General features: G+C 44.7%; 1 long non-coding RNA gene across 1 annotated transcript in view; it reads right to left on the bottom strand.

Annotated features, from left to right (window-relative positions):
* Positions 1-2,519: 2,519 nt before the first annotated feature.
* Positions 2,520-24,457, bottom strand: part of LOC140458755 (uncharacterized) — a 31,038-nt gene continuing 9,100 nt past the window's right edge. The window contains exons 4-5 of the long non-coding RNA XR_011953637.1: positions 6,375-6,504; positions 2,520-5,839 (exon numbers count right to left, since the gene is read on the bottom strand). This is a non-coding gene — a long non-coding RNA (uncharacterized lncRNA). The remainder of the gene's footprint in view (positions 5,840-6,374; positions 6,505-24,457) is intronic.

The raw sequence follows: 24,457 nt of genomic DNA, 5'->3' as shown, positions 1-24,457 counted from the left end.
AATTTATAAAGCTGGAATTACACAGATCATTCAAATGAGCAAAAGTCATATTTTTGACTGTGCGCATTGCATCAGAAATAATGGATTCTTTTGTAGGTGTGATGATTGGAAATAAAGTGGATTTTTATATTACTGTACAGGTACTAGGGAAGATTGGATTAAATTCAAATATAAACTTCACTGTAGTTGTTAGCAAGACTAAACTAAAGCATACTATAATTATTGTCATGCAAATGCATTAACAGTTACTGTTAGAATCCTGAAAAAAGGATATATTGCACCATTTTTCAAAAAGTCAATAAATTAAATTGTGAACCTCCGTACACTTGTTACCCAGGCCAATTATTATGCAATTATTGTAATGGTAATGACTTGATAACTAATGCTAAAACCTAAACAGATAAATTGGTTCAATACTTGATCAGCACGTTCCTCTGAAATTGATTGGATATTTATGAAGATCGGTAAACTGAGGGACAAAATATTGATTGATTGAATTGAAGGAAAAAATGAGACAGTGTCTATTGAGCAGGATTGTTTTTGTTTAAAAATGCAGTTGATGCAAGAATAGTATATTTTCCTCCATTGGTTTTCTTGTAGATACATTTGTTTTTAAATTGTCATGATTCAAGGTTGAGACACTTGTGTCAGAGTCTGCAGAGGGGAGATTGAGAGAGTAAGAAATTCTGAAAAAGCAGAAAGGAAAGGAACTGGCGAGCAGAGGAGCTCCAACTGTAGTGTCTCACCCTGCTAACATCTTATTGGGTGATTTGGAACGCAGTCTAGTCAAGCAACAAGCTGACACAGTCATACGCACAGAATCATAGCTTACAATGCCCTAGACACTATCGTCACCATCCCTGTCTGTCCTGTCCCACCGGCAGGACATGGATGTAACTGAAATGCAGGAACATGCAGGGTAATGGACTAAGATCTGCAGAATATGATCAGTGTGATTTATTTGACATTTCTCCAGAATATTAAACTCCAGTACAAATTGAAAAGTTACTAGCGCCATCAGACTTGAACTACAAATGTCAGAAAAAGAAATATCAGATATTTACAGCACACTTGGCCAATCCTGGGTATGTGTTGGCTGTAATAGAACTCCCCAGGCTTTACAGATTTTTGTACTCACCATTGAGAGCAACGATTTCAGACTGAACTCTGCCCTCTATGCTTTTATAATCTGTTTTTAACATGTTACTTTGGCAGCTGGACACCTTGTTTCCTTGTTTCTTTCCCAGGTCTAACTCCATTCCCCGTGGCCTTGAGGGACGACCATTTCTGCTATTTAATCTCTCCTGCCTTCCCCCATGTGACAGACTGTCTTTATATCCTTGTCTCACCCCCACCTTGCTCACAACCTGTTACATTTCTGATGGTTCCCAGACCTCTGTAACTTTCACTGCATCCCCTGGGTGAATGGCGCGAGTTTTGAATTCTCTTCCTCCTGAGATAATCAGATTTTTTTCCGGTTGCGGTGTCCCCCAGATTTTATTTTGAAAAGCAGAGCATTTCTGTCAGAGTCAAGTATTTGTGAGCCTTCATCCACAATTCCTAGCATTTGGATGTAATTTGTGACCCTCCCACAGATGTGTAACGTTACTGGATTGGACATGCTAACATGGTTGCAGTGTGCAATTTAGGTGGGTTGGGCTAGCCATGGTTAATGTGTGGTTATTGCGGTAGCGTGGGTGAGCAGGTCATTGCAGACTCGATGGGCCGAATAGAGTCTTTCTGCACCCACGGGATTCTGTGATTCTAACTAATTGTGATTGTTGTCATGTTTTCCTCATGCCAGGTTCATTCAACTCAGATACATATGCTTCCTTTATGATTCTGTGGGTGCTCACTCACTCATTTCCTTCAGTTTTACATCAATTTCACACTGTATGTGAGGGTGGGAATGGATTTGTAAATATAAATACTCCAAACGAAACCCCTCACAGGTCGGGAACTGTTTCTGCTACTTTCATCACTCACAAGGAAGCGGAAAATAAAGGTTCAGTCACAAATCTTACAGGAACATTAACGGTTATAATCACCAGGAATGGCTGAACAGCTCAAAACGCTTTTCACAAGAAAAGAGGACACTGAGAGACAACCTGTTACAAGTAGAAAGCTTTGTGTCTGTGTTTTCAGAGATTTGAGGTTGAAATTATTGGGTTGGAAGCATGTTTCATTGCCCCAGATCATCAAAGGTGCTGTCTAAATGTGCATCTTTCTTTCTATCTGTCTGAGTTAACAATCAGATGGACAGGTCAATGTCTGAGTGTCTTACCAAATCGCTGATTGAAACTGTCTCCGCCCACAAACTCAGGTGCCTCACCACTCACTGGGTCATGGAGAAACTCTGCGGTTACAATGAGAGCTTTATTTGCTGTCACCTTTCTTCATGCTTCCGCCTCATCCCCACTTCCCTTCATTAAATCCCAGCTGCCTCTAGTCCACCCACATGGACATGTTGAAGAGCATGACAGGAGATTGGATTGAAACCGAGAGTTCAATAGCCCGAATGAAATAGGAAGAAGGAAATAAACGGGGTTTGTGGATCCCAGGGGATCCAGACTCCAGGATTAGTCCTTGTAAGCATTCCTGCAGTAATACAAGACAGCATTCCATGATGAGAGTTAAACCCGGGTGGCAGGAGAGGGAGCCACTGAACATGAGCAGGTTAATTTCAAACACAGGAGGTTTGTTCAGTCAGTAACAGTGTGTTCGACATGGAGGTGAAGTGAGCAGTGAGGGGAAATGTTGCCACAAGCTGACAATGGTTAACTTTCATTGGAACAGGAGGAGGCCATTCAGCCCCTCAACTCTGCTCTGCCATTCATGATGATCATAGCTGATGTGTGACCTAACGTACAATTTTCAAAACCCTCTAATTTCATCAATAAACTCCTCTGCAACAGACAAGAGGAGTATTGGAAAACTAAACATCTGCAAATGCTGGGAAATCAGAAAAAAACCCACAAATCGCTGGAAAAATTCAGCAGATCTGGCAGCATCTGTGGAGAGTGAACCTTTCAGGACCAGTGACCGGTCAGGTGACCAGCTGCAGCTGACCATTCTGCATCTTCTGGAACACACTCTGGAACAGGTTCTGGTGTGAGATTGTCAATAATAACTGAGAGAAACAGGAGTACGGGCTCAATCAGAATAAGGAATTCACTTAACCCTCCCAGTGGGACACTCACTGACACAGTCACACTGCGGAGAGGCCATTCACCTGCCCGACGTATGGGAAGGGATTTACTCGATCTTACAACCTGCTGAGGCACCAGAGATGGCACAGTTGGTTCAGACCCTTCACCTGCTCCATCTGTGAGAAAGGATTCATTCAAATCTCTCACCTGCGGAGACATTGCTGCATTCCCACCGTGGAGAGGCCATTCACCTGCTCAGTGTGTGGGAAAGCATTCATCAGTCCTCTGACCTGCTTAAACACCAGCGAGCTCACTCTTGGGAAAGATCATTCACTTGTTCCCAGTGTGGGGGGAGATTCACTCAAATACAGGACCTGCGGAGTCCCCAGTGAGCCCACACAGGGGGAGAGGCCATTCAGATGGTCAGTGTGTGAGAGAGGATTCAGTGATTCATCCTGCCCCACTGAGACCCCAGTGAGGCCATACAGGGGAGAGGACATTCAGATGGTCAGTGTGGGAGAAGGGATTCAGTGATTCATCCCACCCCCTGAGACCCCAGCGTGTTCACACTGGGTAGGAGCTGTTCACCCCTATGTGTTACAAGGGATTTGCTGCGTCTTCAACCCGACTGAGAGCCCAGTGAGTGCTCACAGGGAAGTGGTCATCCCCCTGCTCCATGTGGACTGCAGGACTCTGATTCTGATGTTACTGTCCATCAGAGTCAGGAGTGGACCTTGTACATGATGACACTGCTGGAGTATTGATGTTGTTGATAACCACATTTACTGGGCTGGAGGTGACTGAACTTACATTGCCACTTTCTGAACCTCAGGATGTCTCTCTAGGCAGTAAGTCTCCACAAACAGCAATGTGACAATAAACAGGTATCATCTGCTTTGATTTAAATTGTGACTGTAGCACGGCTGCTTCACAGCATCAGGTACAAGGTTGGAGTCCAGCCTTGGTCAACGGCCTGTGTGGAGTTCCCACATTCTCCCCATGATAGTGTGGGTCCCCTCCAGGTGCTCTGGTTTCTTCCCACAGTCCAAAGATGTGCAGGTCAGGTGGATCAGTTGTGCTAAAATGACCACAGGATCCAGGATTGTGCAGTCTAGGTGGATCAGCCATGGGAACTGCAGTGTTACAGTGCTCTGGGCATGATGTTCTTCGGATGGTCGGTGGGGTTTGATGGGCCAATGCTCTCCTTCCACACTGTAGGGATTTTATTCTATGATTGAGGATAAAGGCTACACAGCAGGGTGTCCTTGGAGAAGAAGCATGTGGTGTGCATCAGTGCTCTGGATGCCTTTAGATGGAGGTGGGCACCGCAGGGGATACAGTGCTTTATCTCCACCACTGCCCCCTCCTCACAACTCTGATTTAATCCCTTCTCACTCTGTCACTTGTAATGGTTTGCTTGGCCTGTAATGGGCTTTGTTTGGAAATATTTATTTGGTTACACCAATGGTTTACTGCTGTTAATTATATGTCTAGATTAGAGTGGTGCTGGAAAAGCACAGCAGATCAGGCAGGATCCAAGGAGCTGGAAAATCAACGTTTTGGCGAGAGGCCTTTTCCAGCACAACCCTAATCTAGGCTCTGGTTTCCAGCATCTGCAGTCCTCACTTTTGCACTGCTGGTGATTATATGTTAACCAAAAGCAAAATGGCATAATGATGATTTTGATGGTGGGAAGGTCGCTGTGATCACATTTCTGGGTCGGAGAAATAGGGAAAAAGAACGCTTCACAGCTCACAGAACGAGAACTGAAAAGCAGTTAAATCAAACCAAAGGTTCAGATAAGGAGGGAATATTTCCCTGGAGTTTGAGGAACTGGAAAGTGATGGTGTCTGGGAACAGACAGGATTTTGTTTTACAAAGGTTGAAAACTTTAAAACTGTTATATTCAGACAGTTTAATTTATTTTCTTTAATTTTATTTGCTGTGCAAAAAGCTTTTACGACATTTTAAAACCAAAATTTACAAACCTTGTTTTAAAGATAAATGTTAAATAAAATCCATCAAACCATCCATCACTGAAAACTGTTGTGGAAGTGCAATCTTCTGGAGATTCCCTGCCCACTTCTTCCTACCCGGGCTCCATGGCTATATACATACCTGGGAGATAGCAGCAGGAGGAGACCATTCAGCCTTTCAATCCTGCTCCACCATTCAATGGGAAACAGCTGACCATCCAGCTCAGTCTCCTGTTCCTGCTCTGTTCCAATCCACTTTCATGACGTTATCTCAAAGACTATATCTAAGTCCTCCTTTGGTTTCACTGTCTTTTGTTCCAGTGATGTTGCGGTGTTACTGTGTGGGTGTAGGAAGTGGTAATGTGATGGTGCTGCCTCCTGGACGATACACTCAGCGTCCCTCTTCATCCTGCAGGAACATCAATGGGTTTCAGCAACTAGAGATAGAAACCGTTTCCAGGATATGGGCATCACTGGCTCAGCCAGCATTTATTCCCCATCTCTCGTTACCATTGAGAAGATGGTAGTGAACTGCTGTCTTGTACCATTCACAGTCCATTTGGCACAGAGAGACCGACAACGCTGGGAGAGAGAGTGTTGCAGGATTTTGGCCGAGTGATTCTCCATCTTTGGTTCTTCAAATGTTGTTTAATCTAATCACAATCTGCACATGATTTTGAGATTTCAGTCTGCAAATCTTCACCATCTAGCACCCTGAATAAAGGAATATGTACAGATTAGAAATTCAGAGCTGACTATTCTAATTTCTCTGGAATATCTTTTTCCCCTTTCTTCCCCCGAAGCTGTAACCCTCCAGACCACTTACTCTCTCCCACCGTTCTGACTCTGCTACCCCCTAATGTACACCCTCCTCATTCTCATGGAGTAACTGATAAACAGATCCATGCCACCACTTCCCGTCCCTGGTTAGACTCTGCACCCTTTCTGGGTTCACTTCCTTTCCCTTCAGTTGCTGCAAGTCAATAATGTAACAGCAGAATGAAACAGACGGAAACAGAAAGGGAGGTGGCAGATCCTGGACAGAAGAGGAACCTTCAGGCTGGGAGAATGGGTCAGATCCTTCTTCGTTCCTCATTAGTTGATTCCCATCATTGCAATGAGTTGGGGATGGAGGATGGTCCTATATGGATGTGGTGACACTGACCCCTCAACAGATCAATACTATGAGCAGATGCATTCCTCCTCCAGCCAATCACAGTGTGAAATACTTTCTGCAAAGTATACTTACCCAAAGCACATGCTGCAAAATCGGCCCACTTTCTGTACATGTACAGTGCCAGGTTTCCCCACACACGTGTGGGCCCTGCTTCAGGGATTGTGGAAGTTGTAGTCCCCATGAAGCCACTGGAGCCCCGTCTCTGGAAAGTGAATGAAAAGTGTGGACTGGAGGGTGTTGTGTATCGGATCCACATTCAGACACACAGAACATATGGACCGCCACTGGGTTTTACTGAGACATCTGCTTCCACAACCTGATTTCTGATGTAAGGAATATAGATTTAGCCAACTGTGGAGTGGGGTGGTTAATAGGAGGAGCAGATTTTATGCAGAGGTGGCTCAATGGTTAGCATTGCTGACTCACATCGTCAGGGACCTGGATTTGATCCCAGCCTTAGGTGACTGTGTGGAGTTTACACGTTCTCCCTGTGTCTGTGCAAGTTTCCTCTGGGTGCTGCAGTTTCATCCCACAGTCCAAAGATGTGCAGGTTAAGTAGGTTGGCGATGCTAAATTCCCACAGTGTCCATGCCTGTGCAGGTTAAGCCATTAACTATGGGAAATACAGGGAATGGGTGAGACTGAATGGGATGGATTATAGGGTTGGTGTGGACTCTATGGACGATTACCCTGTTTCTATTCTATTCTCATGAAGAAGAATGTACCTATATCAATGTGCTGTGAATCTGTGAAATTTCCTATTCAAAATGCAGTGGATGCCAGGACAATGAGCAAATTTACTGAAGAGATACAGATGTTGAATTTGCAATGAGTTGAAGGGTGAGAGAGAGAGAGCAGGTGGGAAAATCCAGCTGAGACCGAGGTGAGCTCAATCATCACCGTATTAAATGGTGGAGCTGGTTCGAAGGGCTGCGTTGCCTCCCCTGTGCCCAGGGCTTATCTTCTTACAGTAATAACTGGTAAGTTGAATCCAAAACTCACCACCTTCACCAAAGGAGATTTTCGGAAAAAGCAGGATAGTCAGGTGGATTAGCGTTCCAAACTTAGATAGTGAGGAAGCGTGTAGGAGATAATGATTTTGCAATTTTAAACTAAGGTGAGTTAAATAATCACACAAGTTATCGTCCGACAGGTTTAATTTGATCATGATGAAGGAGCAATGCTCCGAAATCTAGTGTGCTTCCAATTAAACCTGAAGGACTATAACCTGGTGTTGTGTGATTTTTAACTTTGTACACCCCAGTTCAACACCGGCATCTCCAAATCATGTAAACTGAGGGGAGACGGTAATTTATGGTTTTAAACTGTGTAGTACATTCACACCGTCCAGAATACTCTGTTGTGAATATCTATCCTGTACTTAATTACAAAGCCAAGGTCTCTGGCGATGAAAACCAAAACACCCAGGAAACATCATCTCACCTCGTAATCTGATAAAAGACTTGTGATAAGTCTGGTTGAATTTCGAATACAGTTGGAAAGCGGGAAGATTAAATCCAATCCCACGCTCCTGTGCTAAAACAATAGGATGAGGCAGGAGTTGGCTAATGTAGACTGAAAGCAAAGACTTTAGGGTGGGACAGTTGAGAGACAGTGGAGGAATATCAAAGAATTTTTCAAACTGCTCAGCAAAAGTATATATCAGTGAAAAGGAAGGACTGTAGGAAAAGGAGTAATCTGCCCTAGGTGACTAAAGAAATAAGGGAGTTTATCAAACTGAAATAGAAAGCATTCAAATTGGCAAAGACCAAGGAGAATCGAGGAGATGAGAAAAACTTTAAAGATCAACAGAAAGCTAGATGGGATTGGGGGAGAAAAGTGATGAGTAGCTATCCCCAGGGCCAGAATAGCTGTTTATATTGCTAGAGGGGAACCTATTGTGTAGGGAACATATGGCCTCTGTAATTGTTGAAGCACTTAACTGTTACCATAGAGATAATCCTGATCAAGTTCAAAATCATAGCACACCCCAAAAGCTTGTACTTCCAAATAAACCTATTGGACTATAACCTGGTGATGTGTGGTTTTTAACTTTGCCCACCCCACTCCAATACCTGATCTTCCACATCAGAATCCTGACAGACAGCCCCACTGAAACTGAAGTGCCGGTCAGATATCTGACTGAGCCACAGGGGCGTGAGGGAGGGGTATGTGGTTTAACCACAAAGTGTTGAGCTGAACTCGACTTTTTAAACTGCTGTTGCCATGGAAATAATACTGAGAGACAGCGTCCATTGAAAACCACAAACCACAAAGGTATATTTTGGGAGCCATACATCGGAAAGGCAGGGAGTTACCTGATGCTGCCTGAAGGCGTTTTGCATGTACACTATCCAGGTAACTGCCATGTCTCATCAATAAAGACTCAAAGAAGACCTCTCAGAGTTCTGTGCCCAGTTATTCCTATCCAGCAGAGTTCAGGAATATGAGTACACAGCAGTCAGTCTTCACAGTGGAGGATACGAAGAACATGCCAGTAATTGATAAGGAAACTGAGGAAGGTGAGGAGCAAGGAACAATAATTATCACGAAAGTGTTAAAGCTAGGCAAGCTAATGGAGCGCAAGGTAGACAAGTCTCTTTGCCCTGATGGAATACATCCCAGGGTGCTACCAGAGATAGTGGGAGAAATAGTAAATATACTTGGAGTCAGAATCCTACAGCAGAGACAGGCCCTTTGGCCCAAACTGGCCCATATGCTAACCAGAATGTCCATCCATGCTAACCCCATTTCCCTGCACTTGGCCCGTCTGCTTCTGACCCTTTCCTATCCATGTATTTGTCCAAATGTCTTTTACATGTTGTTAATGCACCCACCTCAGCCACTTCCACTGGCACCTCATTCCAAATATACATACCACCCTCTGTGTAGAACTGTTGTCCCTCAGGTACCCTTTCATAATTTCTCCTCTGACCTTAAACTGATGCCCTCCACTCCTTGATTCCCTGGGAAAGAGACTGAGTGCATTCACCTTACCTCAGCATCTCATGTTCTTATACACATCCAGAAAAGATTCCCCTCTCTGTTTCCTCTGCTCTAAACAAAAAAAATTCCTCGCGTGTCCAACTTCTCCCTATAACTCAGACCCGAGCCCTGGCAAAAATTCTTGTAAATTTCTTCTGCACTTTTTCCAGTTTAATAACTGAAACCTACACTGCACTCATCACGTTTCCAGTGTCTCCCCATGGCACTGGAACCGACGTGACAATGTCAATGGATTACAGACCATGATCGAGAATTAATTCCTTTACTACAATCCCGTTTTCATAATTTTTTCCATGGTGCAGGCATCCTTGTGTCTGTCTGGTTGTATGGTTAATTAAAAAATTGTCCTCATACAAAACAAATCTGCAGCTTAATTGTTCCTGGGAAATATGCCATGATTTTTTTTTCAGACTTTTAACAACAAATGAACTCTCTCTCCACAGTCACCACTCTAACATGGACTTGGCTGTGTCTCAGTACTTTTCCAGTCACACTGACATTTGAAATATTCGCCCACGGACAGAATACACACCTTTCCTTCCACGTGAAAAGTCCAATGATATTCAGATCGGCACGGATCAAGTAACTATCAAAACTGAACATGGAGTTCAATTTGAATTTCTCATCCACAAATCCGCCATTTCAGTACACACAACAGAGAAAACAAGTCACCGCCATTAACACAGGATGGAAATTCATAAGACAATTATATAGTATTAAACTGTAGTTTCTTTGTTCCCCCAAAGCTTTAAATCTCCGTCTCACAATTGCTCTCTTCTGTGAACTGAAATCCAAACCAATCTCCTCACCCTTTTTCCTCCACAACCAGTTCTCACACACTCTCTCTTCTCTTTGAAATCAGCTACCTAGCTCCTGCCTGCAGACTAAGAACCAAAAAAAGGTTTCCTCCCAAAGTCCAAAGATGCGTAGGTCAGGTGAATTAGCCATGCTAAATTGCCCATAGTGTTTTGTGCATTAGTCAGAGGGAAATGGGTCTGGGTGGGTTACTCTTCCGAGGGTTGGTGTGGATTGGTTGGGCCGAAGGGCCTGTTTCCACACTGTAGGAATCTAATCTAATCAAATCAATGAATCTGACTCGGAGCCTCCTGGATGTTGGTGAATCCTATCCCCACCTCCCAGGTTTCCTTCCTGGTCAGAACCAAACTGATTTTTTTTCCCCCAATCTGGAACATTTTATTTATTTCCCCCACACAGACCCTCTGATGAAAGCCATCCTGTACATACTGGCCAAATCATATCTGATTGAACTAAGATGAACTAAATTAGAACTTTAATTACAGGCCCTTCTGTGTTCCTTTCCATAATATTCCTGAATCTTCACCCGAGTTCTGATAACTTTCTGCAAAATGCTCCCCCCACTGATAGCCGACCACTTGTCAGATATCAGGGCAGGGGCCATTTCCCTGGGTCCTGTTCCCAGAGGGAGGAAACTGCCAATGACAGATTAATCCCACACACGCACAGCCTCCCTCCTGGCACTGGCCCGCCCTGCACATACACCAACAATTGGCCAGCACTGCGCCAGTGCACTGTTCTCCCCTCCTGCCGCACATGCTCCAGATCACACACGAAGCTGGGTGATTGACAGCAGCAGCTGTCCAATAGGGTGGAGGGGGCAGGGCTGGATATTGTAAACAATGAATGAATGTGGAGAACACTGGGGGATGGACAGGTCAGTGAGGGACAGGAGCAGTGCAGCAGCAGGAGGGGATCCTGGACAAAGTGAGCAATGGGAGAGTCTGACAGGAGAGCAATGGGAGAAACTACAGGAAGGTTCTGTTGAGGCTCAGGCAGGGACAGCTGGGAGACATTATGGCCTGGTGGCTTGGGCACGTTTTCCAATCAGCCTTTTCAAAGATGCTGTTACTCAACTCTGAGGTCGATTGTCCTGGTTCAGAGGTAAGGACACAATTTCGTGGTGGGCTAGTGGATAGAAGGGAAGATTTTCTCAATCTCTCTCACATGGAAACTCCATGAGCTCCTCCCACTTACTGTCTATGGTGGGGATGGAGACAGAGCAGATGGGAGCGGGGTTAGGGATATCGGGACTGCCTTTCAAATGGAACTTACCTGTGTGGGTGATATTAACAAGACTCAACACACAGTCACTAACACAAACCTGATGTACATGAACTTTATCCAGAATATTAACACGCATAACGACACAGATCCCAATGTACAAAGTTAAGTCCTGGATATTAATCATGGCTTTGTGTATGAGAAATCACGTCTCATGTCCTTGAGTCATTTTTTTTGAAGTAACAAAGAGGATTCATGAGGGCAAAGCAGTGGAAATGATCTACATGGACTTCAATAAGGGGTTCAACAAGGTTCTCCATGGGAGACTGGTTAGCAAGGTTGATCTCATGGAATACAGGGAGAACTAGCCATTTGGATACAAACTTGTTCAAAGGTAGAAGATAGAGGGTGGTGGTGGAAGGTTGCTTTTCAGATTGGAGACCAGTGGGGTGTCACAAAGGATCGGCGCTGGATCCACTAATTTTCATAATTTATATCAATGATTTGGATGTGAATATAGGAAGTAATGTTAGTAAGATGACACCAAAATTGGAGGAGTAGTGGACAGTGAAGAGGATTACCTCAGCGTATAACGGGATCTTGATCAGATGGTTGAATGTGCTGAGGACTGGCAGGTGGAGGTTAATTTAGATAAATGTGAGGTGCTGCATTTTGGAAAAGCAAATATTAGCAGGATGTATACACTTAATGGTAAGGTCCTCGGGAGTGCTGCTGAACAAAGAGACCTTGGAGTGCAGGTTCATAGCTCCTTGAAAGCAGAATCGCAGATAGATAGGATAGTGAAGAAGGTGTTTAGTATGCTTTCACTTATTGGTCAGAGTACTGAGTATAGGAGTTGGGAGGACATATTGCAGCTGTACAGGACATTTGTTAGGCCACTCTTGGAATATTGTGTGCAATTCTGGTCTTCTTCCTATCAAAACAATATTGTGAAAGTTGAAAGTGGCCAGAATAGTATTACAAGCATGTTGCCAGGGTTGGAGAATTTGAGCTACAGGTAGACACTGAATACACTGTTTTCCCTGGAGCGTCAGAGGCTGATGGGTGACTGAAAAGAGGTTTATAAAATCAGTAGGGGCATGGATAGGTCTTTTCCCTGCGGTTGGGAGGAGACACAATGGGAAGTGGGAGATAGAGGGGGAAGACCGAGAGCGGAGGGTGACCGTTATTTTGTAGGTCCACAACACAACCCTGTTCCTGTTTTCTCCCTATCCCCTTCAATCCCTCTGAAGGGCTCAGAACAAGTGCACAGTCCCTGGAAAGTGGAGTTTCAGGGTGACCAAGTGCTGAAGGCTGCATTTGGGACGCTGACCTTTATTGGTCTGTGCACTTATCAATAAATAGACCTGGGTTCAATTCCACTGTCGTGGATTTATGTCTGTGGCCACAGATGCGCCTGTCTCTGGCCCTGACTACTGAATCGCCTGTCACTATGGGTCTGCCATTCTCCTTCCTCCAGTTCTGTGCAGCGGAGCTATCTGTGGTGTCATGAACCTGGCTGTTGCTGATTTCCCCAGAGAGTCCACCCCACTCGTATAGAACCCCAACCGCTGCACAATATCTGTTTGAGAAGGGGAATGATCACTGGGTTGTCCTGCACTTCCTTCCTGAGCCTTTTACTTGATCTGATGATCACTCATTCCCTATCTGCCTGTGTAACCCTCACCTGCAGTGTTACTAACTCACTAAACGTGCTGTCCATAACATTCTCAGTATCGCAGATTCTCAACAGTGAGTCCACTCACAGCTCCAGGTCTGAAAAACAGTTTCCCAGTAATTGCAGATGGGCACTCTTCCTGCACATATAGCCGTCACAGACACTGGAAGCGTCCCTTATTTCCCATATTGTGCAAGAGGAGCACACCACGGGTCTGAGGTATCCTGTCACAACGTCTCTCTAGTTTCAGCTTGTTACTCCCATTAAGAGAATATAAATGATCTAGCAACCTTCCTTCACTTCAAACATGTCCTTTATAATCAAAAGCCCCGATCTTTACTTAAGCTGACATTTTACACTTTTAGAATCTATTTTAAAGTAAACTTAGCAGGTATCACTTACAACTTGGCAGTTCCCATTGGGAACATGTGAATTTCTGAACAGCCTGAACTAAAACTGAAGCTGAACTTCACCTTCTCCCTGTCTCCCCTCCCTCTGTTTACACCCAACTCCAAAACGCACTCATTGAGCCAAGCAGCCCTCACAGTGCAGCCCTGTCATTTTCATGGTCTTCTCACACCTCCACTGCCCTCAGCCTCCTGTACTGTTCCAATGTATCTCAATGGGAGCTCAGGGACAGCACCTCATCTTTCAATTCAGCCCTTTGTAATCCCAGAGTCAACATGGACTTCAGCAGTTTCTGAATGAACAGACAGTTGTCAGAACCTGGGACATTTCACCTGAAATGGTGCTGGAATTTGAGTCCACAAGGAATTTTAATGAGAAGTTTGCAGGGAATTGAAAATAAGGAGTTTACAGGCTAACATCATGAAGTGGGTGACTGGGACAAAATCTGACATCTCTGAAAAAGAGACAAGGTGTAATTTGGATAAATCTGTGCTCCCTCTCAGGGCAATATCACCTTCCACAGCTGCAGGGCCCAGAATAGAGCACAAACCCAAAGGGTGATCCAACCAGAAATTTGAATATCTTTCTGATTTTTGCTCGAAAATAAAAGATACTTTCCCACAGACAGAACAGACAAACCTTTCCCCTTTCCACAGTTAAATGTCAATGGTATTCAGATTCTGATGACCCTGCTGATTATAGAAAATTGCTTTTGAGATCCCTGTCTCAATTATTCTCAATTAATATCCTGTAAAATGAATTCAGAAAACAAAGCTCACAGTCAATGCAAGATGAATAGTGAAAGCAAACACTTCTCTTGGTATGTGTTTGATGTGTAAATGTTCCTCTTCAAATCACCCCTTCCCCACCCAGGAAGAGGACATGTCCATGTGCCTCGCTGTACCTTGCCCCAAGTAAAGATGGCGACCATAACCCAGGGCCTATCACTGACTGAGGCCCACAGCCGTTTTCCCATTTGCTGTAAACATGGGACCAAGAGTTTCTAATTCAGGCCTAACTACCTGTACAGAGTGAAATTAAACCCTCCCAATCTAAACTGGATCCAACTCCCATTTCCCGTTTCCTCCTCCTGCACATACCAAGGCTCATTCTAGGTATAATGACCCTCCCTCAGAACCGACGGAAGTTGGGAAAAATAGAATCCCTATGTGTGGTAACAGACCTTTTGGCCCAACAAGTCCACACCCACTCTCTGAAGAGTTTCTCAACCAAACCCATTCCCTGACCCTATTCTTCGACATTTCCCCTGACTAATGCACCTAACCTATACATCCCTGAACACTACGAGAAATTTAGCTGGGCCAATTCACCTAACCTGCATATCTTTGGACTGCAGGAGATAGGGATTAAAGAGTAAATAATAGGTGGGGACAGAGCCCAAAGAGAGACAGGAACATTTGGAAAGACAAAGGAGTGGATAACAATCTGGCTGGGAGGGTGCATAGCTGTTAATGGAGGGGACAGGAACCTGCGTCTGGCGGCATCTCAGTGGAGGTGCTGGAAATGGCAGCTGATGATCTACATTCTGCTGCAAAACAGACCCTGAACTTCCAGTTGCCTATCACTTTAACACACGAGTCTGTTCCCTGTCCAACATCTCTGTTTCATACTTACTGCAGTGTTCCAGTGAAGCTTGATGCAAGCTGGCAGAACACTCTAGAACACCCCATATTTCAAGGACTGCAATTTCCCCTTCCATGTGGTCAACAATACTCTCCAGTGTATCTCCACCACTTCCCACACCTCTGCCATTGAACCACACCTCTCCAACTGCAACAAGGATAGACCTCCCAGTCCTCACCTTCCACCCAGATACAACACATCATCCTCCACCATTTCCACCACCTACAATCAGATCCCACCAAATATATTTCCCTCTCCATTCGTTTCAGCATTCCACAGAGACCATTCCCTGTGAATTCCTAGTCAGATCCATGCTCCCCACTAACCCACCCTCCACTCCCAGCACCTTCATTTGTCAATGTAAGAAGTGTAAAACCTGTGCCCACACCTCCCCCCTCACCTCCAAAGGACCCTTCCACATCCAGCAGAGATTTTCCTGCACATCCAAACACCCCACCTATTATGGCCTTTGCTTTCGATGTGGCCTCTTGTCCACTGGGGAGTCAGGACACCAACTTGCGGAATGTTTCAGGGAACATTTCTGGGACACATGCACCAACCAACCCCACCATCCTGTGGCCGACCACTTCAACTTCCCCACCCACTCCGCCAAGGACATGCAAGTCCTGGGCCACATCCACCACCAAATCCCAGCCACCCGACGTCTGGAGGAAGAAAACCTCATCTTCCACATTGGGACCTTTTAACCACAGAATCAAGGTTTCCTCATCTCCCTTCCCCTGCCTTATCGCAGGTCCAACCCTCCAACTCGACACCACCCTCTTGAGCTGTCCCATATCTTCCTTTCCAATTATCCACTCCACCCTCTCTCCATTACCATCCACCTACATCTACCTATTGCCCTCCTAGCTCCCTTCTCACCAACCCCACACATCTCTCTTATTTATCTCTCAGCCCTCTTACTACTCCCCCTCCCCCTCTAATCCCGGCATTCCTGATGAAAGGAATATGCCCAAAACGTTGATTCTCTTGCTCCTGAGATGCTGCCTGATCTGCTGTGCTTTTCCAGCGCCACACGTTAACGCAAGCTGGAAGACAACACCTCATCTTCTACTTGGGGACCCTGCACCGCTCGAGCCCCAGTATCAAATTCAATAATTTTAGGTCCTGAACTCTCCAATGTCCTAGTGCCCTAGCCTCTTAACCCACATGCCAGGCCTTGTTATTACAGCCTACCATTACACATTAACTATGGTTAGTCACTAACAGTCCCCATAAACAGCTATTCACCCTCCCCCAGCCAGATCATTATCCACTCCTTTGTCCAATTGCTCCCATCTCTTTGGACTCTATCACCACCTATCATTTACTCCTTAACCCCTACCTTCTCCATATAAACCGACATTTCTTTTCAGTAACATCTGTTCTGAGGAAGGGTCAGCTGACCAAAGTTTTAACTCTGATTTCTCTTCACAGATGCTGCCAGACCTGCTGAGCTTTACCAGTCCCTTTTGGTTGTTGTGTGAGATTGACAGCATCCGCAGTTCTTTTGGTTCTAATTTACCAGGAATTTCTAATTCAGGTCTAGCAGCCTAAAACCGTGCATTTATAAACCCTCCTAGTCCACAATCGCTCCTTTTCTTCCCCAGACTTTGCAGACTCTCCCACTCCCTTCACACTCACTAGGTCCCCCCTCACCGTGACACTGCGCCTGCACAGATCATGGCCACGTGTTGGCCTGCTGGACACACCCCAATTCACTCCCATTGGCTGGAGGATCACGCCAATTCTCCTATTGGTCTGAAGCTGCTGTCAATCACCCGAAACCCATTGTGACAGGCTCCTCTCAAGAGCATCGGATGCTGAGGGGAGAGAGCTTTATAAAATCATGAGGAGTATAGATGGGAAAAATAGACAAGGACTTTTCCCTGGGGTGGGGAAGTCTAGAAGGAGAAGGTGTAGATTTAAGGTGAGAGGGGAAAGATTTAAAAGGGACCCTAGATGCAACTTTTTTCACACTGAGATTGGTGCGTGTATGGAATCTTCCGTTCAGGGAAGTGGTGGAGGCTGGTACAATTACACCACTTGGCATCTGGATGGGTATGTGAATAGGAAGTTTGTAGAGGGATATGTGCCAAGTGTTGGCAAATGGGACTAGATTAGGTTGGGATATCTGGTCGGCATGGACCAGTTTGACCAAAGAGTCTAATTCCATGCTGTAGGTGTCTATGACTCTGCCCTGGGATGAGCTTCATCATTCACAGTGAATGGTGCAGTAACACAAAGCACAGGGGTTTGGGGCTATTCAGCCCATTGGGGCTGTACTCTCTCCCTCTGGAGATGGTGCCAGTCTATCCCATCTCACCTCCCATTTGCCTGTAGCCCTCCAAATCCTTCATTAAAAAAGTTAAATCCCAAATTTATTTTGACAATAACTACTGAATCTGCATCCAGCTGTCGGTCAAACTGTTCCAGATGCTCAGAACGTAGTGAGTAAAATAATCTTCGCATTTTTAACCTGCATTATTTGCCAGTTACCTGAAGGTAGTTACTAAAAATTGTGACGTTAATAATTTCTCCCTCTGTCTCTCTGTAAATTAAATATACTGGATTCAAGTCTGCTCCTGGTCAAAATCACTGCCTAGCCTTCTCAACTCCAAGGAGAATTATCTGACCTTCTGCTAACTCTCCATAAAAGAGATACCCATCCTAATTTTAGTAGTGCCATAAAGATGTACAGCAGAGAAACAGAACCTTCGATCCAACTTGTCCATGCCAACCAGATATCCTAAATTAATCTCATCCCATATGCCAGCTCTTGGCCTATATTCATCTAAACCTTTGCTAATCACGTACAACATCTCAAAAGCATAATTTGGTAATTGTACCAGCATCCACACTTCTTTTAGCAGCTCATTACATACACATACGATGTTCAGCTGAAAACATTGCCCCTTAGATCCCTTTTAAATCTTTTCCCTCACACCTGAAGCTTGTGCCCCCAAGCATTGGACTCACATATCCTGGGAATAAGACCCTGGGATTTCACCCTATCCATGCCCCTCACAATTGTATCTGATGCTCCAGGGAAAACAGCCCCAGCCTATTCACCCTCTACCTATATAGCTCAAACCCTCAACCCTGACAACATCTTTGTGGATCTTTTCCGAGCCCTTTCATGTTTCACAATATCATTCTGATAGCAGAGAGACCAGGACTGAAAGCAGAATTCCAGAAGTGGCTGAATCAATGTGCTGTGCAGCCGCAAAATGACGTCCCAACTCCACTACTCAATGCTCTGACCAGTAAAGGCAAGTACACCAAACACCTTCACTACCCTGTCTATGCTTCCGCTTTCAAGGAACTATGAACCTGAACTCCAAGGTCTCTTTGTTCAGCATCACTCCCCAGGAGCTTCCCATTAAGTATATAATTCCTGCCCTAATTTGCTTTTCCAAAATGGAGCACCTCACATTTATCTGAAATAAAAACGATCTGACACACCTCAGCCCATTTGATTGAACTCCCATTGTACTCTGAGGTCACCTTCGCTGTCCAGTGCGCCTCCAATTTTGAAGTCCACTGTAAACCGACGATCTATACCTCATATATTGACATAGAAATCATCGATATAAATGATGAAAAGTAGTGGACCCAGCACTGATCCTTACACCATATTGCTCATCACAGGCCTCCAGTCCGAAAAGCACTATCCTCCGTCTCCAACCTTCCAGCCAATTTGTATCCAAATAGCTGGTTCTCTCTGTATCCCATGGTGTCTAACTTGCTAACCAGGCTGTTATGTGGAACCTTTTTGAAAGTCTTTCTGAAGTCCAAGTTAGTGATTTATGGACAAAGCCATGCTGACTATCCCTAATCACTTCATGCCTTTCCAATTACATATAAACCTGTCCTTCAGAATTCCTTCCAACACCTTGTCTGCCACTAACTTTAGGCTCACCAGTGTATTGTTCCCTGGCCTTTCCTCATCACCTTTCTCAAATAATGGCGCCTGTCTTGCAGCACCTCACCTGTGGCTGTCGGTGATAGAAATATCTAAGCGAGGGGCACGGCAAACACTTCCGTAACTTCCCACAAAGATTTGGGATACACCTGATCAATTCCCACAGATTTACTCAGCTTTATGTATAAGACATCCAGTACAACCTCCTCTAATATGGATAGTTGTCAAGTTATTACTATTTATTTCTCCAAAGTCTCTAGCTTCCATATTCTCTTTCAGTAAAAGCTGACATGAAATCCTCAGATAGTAGCTCTCTCACCTTCTGTGGTTCCAGAGACAGCCTTGTTGATCTTTGAGGGTCCGTACTCTCTGCCTGGTTACTCTTTCGTCCTTAAGTGTTTTGTAGAATCTCTTTGGATTGTCCTTAAACCTCTTTCCCCCCAAAGCTATCTCATGTATCCTTTTTGCCCTCCCGTTTTCTTTCAAGTGTACTCCTACTGCCCCTATAGTCAGAGGGATTCACTCAAACTCAGCTGTCTGTCCGTGCCATCTCCCTCCATCATCCTTTTGACCAGACCGTCAATTTCTCTAGACACACAGCATTCTCTACATCTACCAGACTTGGCCGTAACAGGAACAGACTGTCTATGTACTCTTGTTGTCTCATTTTCACAGGCCTATGGAGTCAATGGCAAATGAGGACATGGAAACTGTCATTCTCAGTAAAGAGGTAGTGTTGGGAAAGATAACAGCCCAAAGGTACATGGGTCTCCTGGTCGTAATGGAATGCATCCCAGGGGACTAAAAGAGATGGTGAAGAGTCTATTGTCCTTCCTTGCTAGAGGGATGGTTATGCTGCAGCTGTACAGGATGCTGGTGAGGCCACACCTGGAGTACTGTGTACAGGTTTGGTCTCCTTACTTCAGCAATAATGTACTGACACTGAAAGGGGTGCAGAGGAGGGTCACTAGTTTGAGTCGGGAGTTGAGAGGGTTGTTCTATGTGGAGAGACTGAATACACTGGGACTATACTTGTTGGAATTTAGAAGAATGGGAGGCTGTATTGGAAAAAATAAAATGAAGAAGGGAATAGATAAGATAGAAGCAGGGAGGTTATTTCCATTAGGGGGCGGGTCAACCTAGACAGCATGACGTCAAAATAAGAGGTTATCTGATTTAGGACAGAGTTGAGGAGGAACCTCTTCAGTGAAAGGGTTATGAATCTGTGGAATTCCCTGTTGAGTGTAGCAGTTGACATTATCAACTTGAATGTCTTTAAGGCAAAATGTAGATTTGCAAACAGCAAAGGAATTAAGGGTTATGGTGAGAGAGCAGGAATGTGGAGCGGAGGCCATGAAAAGATCAGCCCTGATCTTATTGAATGGTAGTGCAGGCTCGAGGGGCCAGATGGCCTACTCCTGCTCCTATTCCTTCTGTTCTTATGTTCCCACTTTCCAGCCGTCCCTTCACCTGGGGGTTGCAAAAAAAATTGAAAGTTCTCGCCTTGTACCGTCGTAATTCATCATTGTCCAATTTTGAACACCAACTTTTAGATCTGGTCTATTATTTTCTGCAACTATTTTAAAACTAGTTGAATTATCGTCAGAGAATCCCAAGTGTGGAAACAGGGCATTCGGCCCATCACATCCACACTGACCCTCAGAGCCTTTTATCTTACCCCTGTAACGCTGCATTTCTCATGGCCAATCCACCTAGCCTGCACATCCCTGAAAACTATGGGCAATTTCACATGGCCAATCCACCCAACCTGCACATACCTGAACAATATCGGCAATTCAGCCTAGATTATCCACCCAATCTGCACATCTTTGAACCTTGGGAGGAAACCAGAGCACCCGGGTGAAACCCACACAGACAACCTCAATAAGGTGATCATCCTGTCCTTATTTCCCAGTTCCACCCAAGTAATTTCAACGGGCGAACTCCCATGAATATCTTCCATAAGCACAACAATGTTATCCCTAATCAAAAACACCAATCCAACTACTCTCTTACATCTCTTCCCTGGAACATTAAGCTACCTGTCCTGTCCAAACTAAGCCACGTTTCTGTAGTACCTACTATATCCCAGTCCCTTGTTCAAAACCTTATCTTAAGCTCATCTACTTTCCCTGTCAAACCTCTTGCATTGAAATAACTGCAGTGCAGTGCTATCAAAAGGACAGACTGATGGGCAGAGGGTGTGGAATGGCCCTGTTGGTGAGGGATGACATTCAGTCCCTTGCGAAGGGGGAGACACAGAATCAGGAGACGTAGAGTCAGATTGCAGGGTGGCTAATGTTGTCCCACTTTTCAAGAAAGGTGGGATAGAGAAAACAAGGAATTATAGACCGGTTAGCTTGATGTCAGTGGTGAGAAAGATGCTGGAGTCAATTATAAGATATGAAAGTATGGCTCCTTTGGATAGCAGTAATAGGATTCGTCAGAGTCAGCATGGATTTACAAAGGGGAATATATTGACTGTGATTGAAAATCGGCTGGCTGACAGGAAGCAAAGAGTAGTTATAAACGTTTCCTTTTGGAATGGCAGGCAGTGACTAGTGGGGTATGACAAGGTTCGGTGCTGGGACCGCAGCTGTTTACAATATACATTAATAATATAGATGAACATATTAAAAGTAATATTAGCAAATTTGCTGATGACACAAAGCTGGGTGGCAGGGTGAAGTGTGAGGAGGATGTTATGAGAATACAGGTTAACTTGGACAGGCTAGGCGAGTGGACGGATGCATAGCAGATGCAGTTTAATGTGGATAAATGTGTGGTTATCCACTTTGGAAGCAAGAACAGGAAGGCAGATTACTATCTAAAAGGAGTCATGTTTGGTAAAGAAGAAGTACACCGAGATATATGTATTCTTGTACATCAGTCAATGAAAGCAAGCATGTAGGTACAGCAGGTAGTGAAGAAAGCTCACTGCATGCTGGCCCTCATATCAAGAGGAATTGAGTATAGGAGCAAAGAGGTACTTCTGCAGCTGTACAGGGCCCTGTTAAGACCGCACCTGGAGTATTGCGTACAGTTTTGGTCTCCACATTTGAGGAAGAGCATTGTGGCTATTGAGGGAGTGTTGGGTAGGGTCACAAGGTCAATTCCCGGAATGGCGGTATGATCATACGTTGAAAGATTGGAGTGACTGAGCTTGTATACACTCGAGTTTAGAAGTCTGAGAGGGGATCTGATTGAGACCCCCAAGATTATTAAAGGGTTGGACATTCTGGAGGCAGGAAGCATGTTTCAACGGATGGGTGAGTCCAGAACCAGAGGACACACTTTAACAATAAGGGAGAGGCCATTTAGAACAGAGTTGAGGAGAAATGTCTTCACCCAGAGAGTAGTGGGTTTATGGAATGCTCTGCCCCAGAAGGCAGTGGAGGCCAAGTCTCTGGATACTTTCAAGAAAGAGATGGATAGAGCTGTTAAAAGGTAATGGAATCAAGTGTTACGGAGATAAGACAGGAACAGGATACTAATTGTGGATAATCAGCCATGATCATAATGAATGGTGGTGCTGACTCAAAAGGGCAGAATGGCCTATTCCTGCACCTATTATCTATTGTACCTTGTCAGTCCTACCTCATTCTGTACCTTGCCCTTGCCTGTCTAACTTCTCAACTGTACCCGCCTCAGACTTACCTCCTTTCTCACTATCTCTTTAGGCTTACCCACATGCCCTCACTGGTTTAATGTCTCCCGAGTAGCACTAGCAAATCTCCCTGCTTGGATATTAGACACCTTCCAATTCAGGTCTAATCCATCTTTTTTATGCACGTCAATTCTACCCCAGCAGAGATTCCAATGATCCAAAAACGTGAATCCTTCTCCCCTGTATCAGATCCTTGGCCACGCATTCATCTGCTCTACCCTGCTATTCCCACTTATGTCATTGGTACCAGTGTACAGCGACCTCCCACTGATCATTCTCCCCTTTCAGAATATTCTGCACCCTCGGAGCCATCCTTCACTCAGACAGTAAGGAGGCACCACCCCATTCTGATGTCTCACTGTTAGCTACAGAAACTGCAGTCTGTGCTGTAGACTAGAGAGCCCCCTATCACCATCGATCGCGTGGAACCTGATATACCTCACATTACACTCGTAACTTGGCTGTCAGTGCGATATTCCCCTGAGAGTCTGTGACCCCTGACGCTTCCCAAAATAGTACACTTGTTTGAGATGGAAATAACCACAGGACACTCCTGCACTACTTGCCCTCAACTCCTCCCTTTCCGAGAGGAAACCCATCTACCTGACTGGATCGGCAGTTTTCCTACCTTTCTGATACTGCCACCTATCACACCCCCCGGCTCCTGTAAATTCTTCATTACCTTTAACCATCGCTCCATCTGATCCATGAAATCCTACAGGATTTGCATCCTCACTTCCTGCAGACAATCAGGATCATTGAAACTTTCCTTAATCTCCTATGTCCAACTGGAAGAGCACATCACTGTACAAATGGCCATCTCCGCACCTGAACAGTCCACAGACTCAGAAAAAGGCACACAGTCTTACAGCTTTACAACACACGACTCGAGAATAAATTAGGACCAATATTTTGTATTTAAAAACTTAATCAAAGTATAAGATGTGTATTTAAAGAAATAAACCGTCGCCCTACTGAATGTTGTAGCTCTACTAAAATAAAACAGACGAAGATTTATCTTTGAAGAGACTGAAACCTACCGAGCTGTGAGTCACAGATGAACAGCACTAAACAGAACCTTTGGTCAAATCTGTCCATGCCGACCAGATATCTGAACCTAATCTTATCCCTCTTGCCAGCACCTGGGCCATATGCCTCTAAATCTTTCCTATTCATGTCAAGTATCCAAATGCCTTTAAAATGCTATAACTGTCAGCCTCCACCACTTCTTCTGGCAACTTATTCCATACACGCACCACTCTCTGCATGAAAAAGTTGCTCCTTAGTTCCCTTTTATATCTTTCCCCTCTCACCCTCAACCTATGCTCTCTATTTCTGGACTCTCCTACTCAGGGAAAAGACCTTGTCTGTTTACCCTATCCATGCTACTAATGATTTTATAAACCTCTATGGAGGTCATCCCTCAGTCTCTGATGCTCCAGGGAAAGTAAGCCCCAGCCTTTTTGCTCTCTTCCTGCAGCTCAAGCCCTCCAACCCTGGCAATATCCTTCTAAATCTTTTTTGAACCCTTTCAAGTTTCACAACATCCTTCCGAATGGCGGAGAACAGAATTGCACACAATACTCTAAAAGAGGCCTAACCAATGTGCTATACATGACCTTCCAACTTCTGTACTCAATGCTCTGATCAATAAACGAATGTATTCCAAACACTTTCTTCAATATCCGATCGACCTGCAACTCTACTTTCAATGAAAAATGAACCTGCACTGCAAGATATCTTTGTTCATCAATACTATCTAGGAATTTGCCACGAAGTGTATCAGT

This window comes from Chiloscyllium punctatum, chromosome 34 (genome assembly GCF_047496795.1).
Source record: "Chiloscyllium punctatum isolate Juve2018m chromosome 34, sChiPun1.3, whole genome shotgun sequence".
Taxonomy (NCBI): Eukaryota; Metazoa; Chordata; class Chondrichthyes; order Orectolobiformes; family Hemiscylliidae; genus Chiloscyllium; species Chiloscyllium punctatum.
This window is presented reverse-complemented; position numbering and strand designations above follow the sequence as displayed.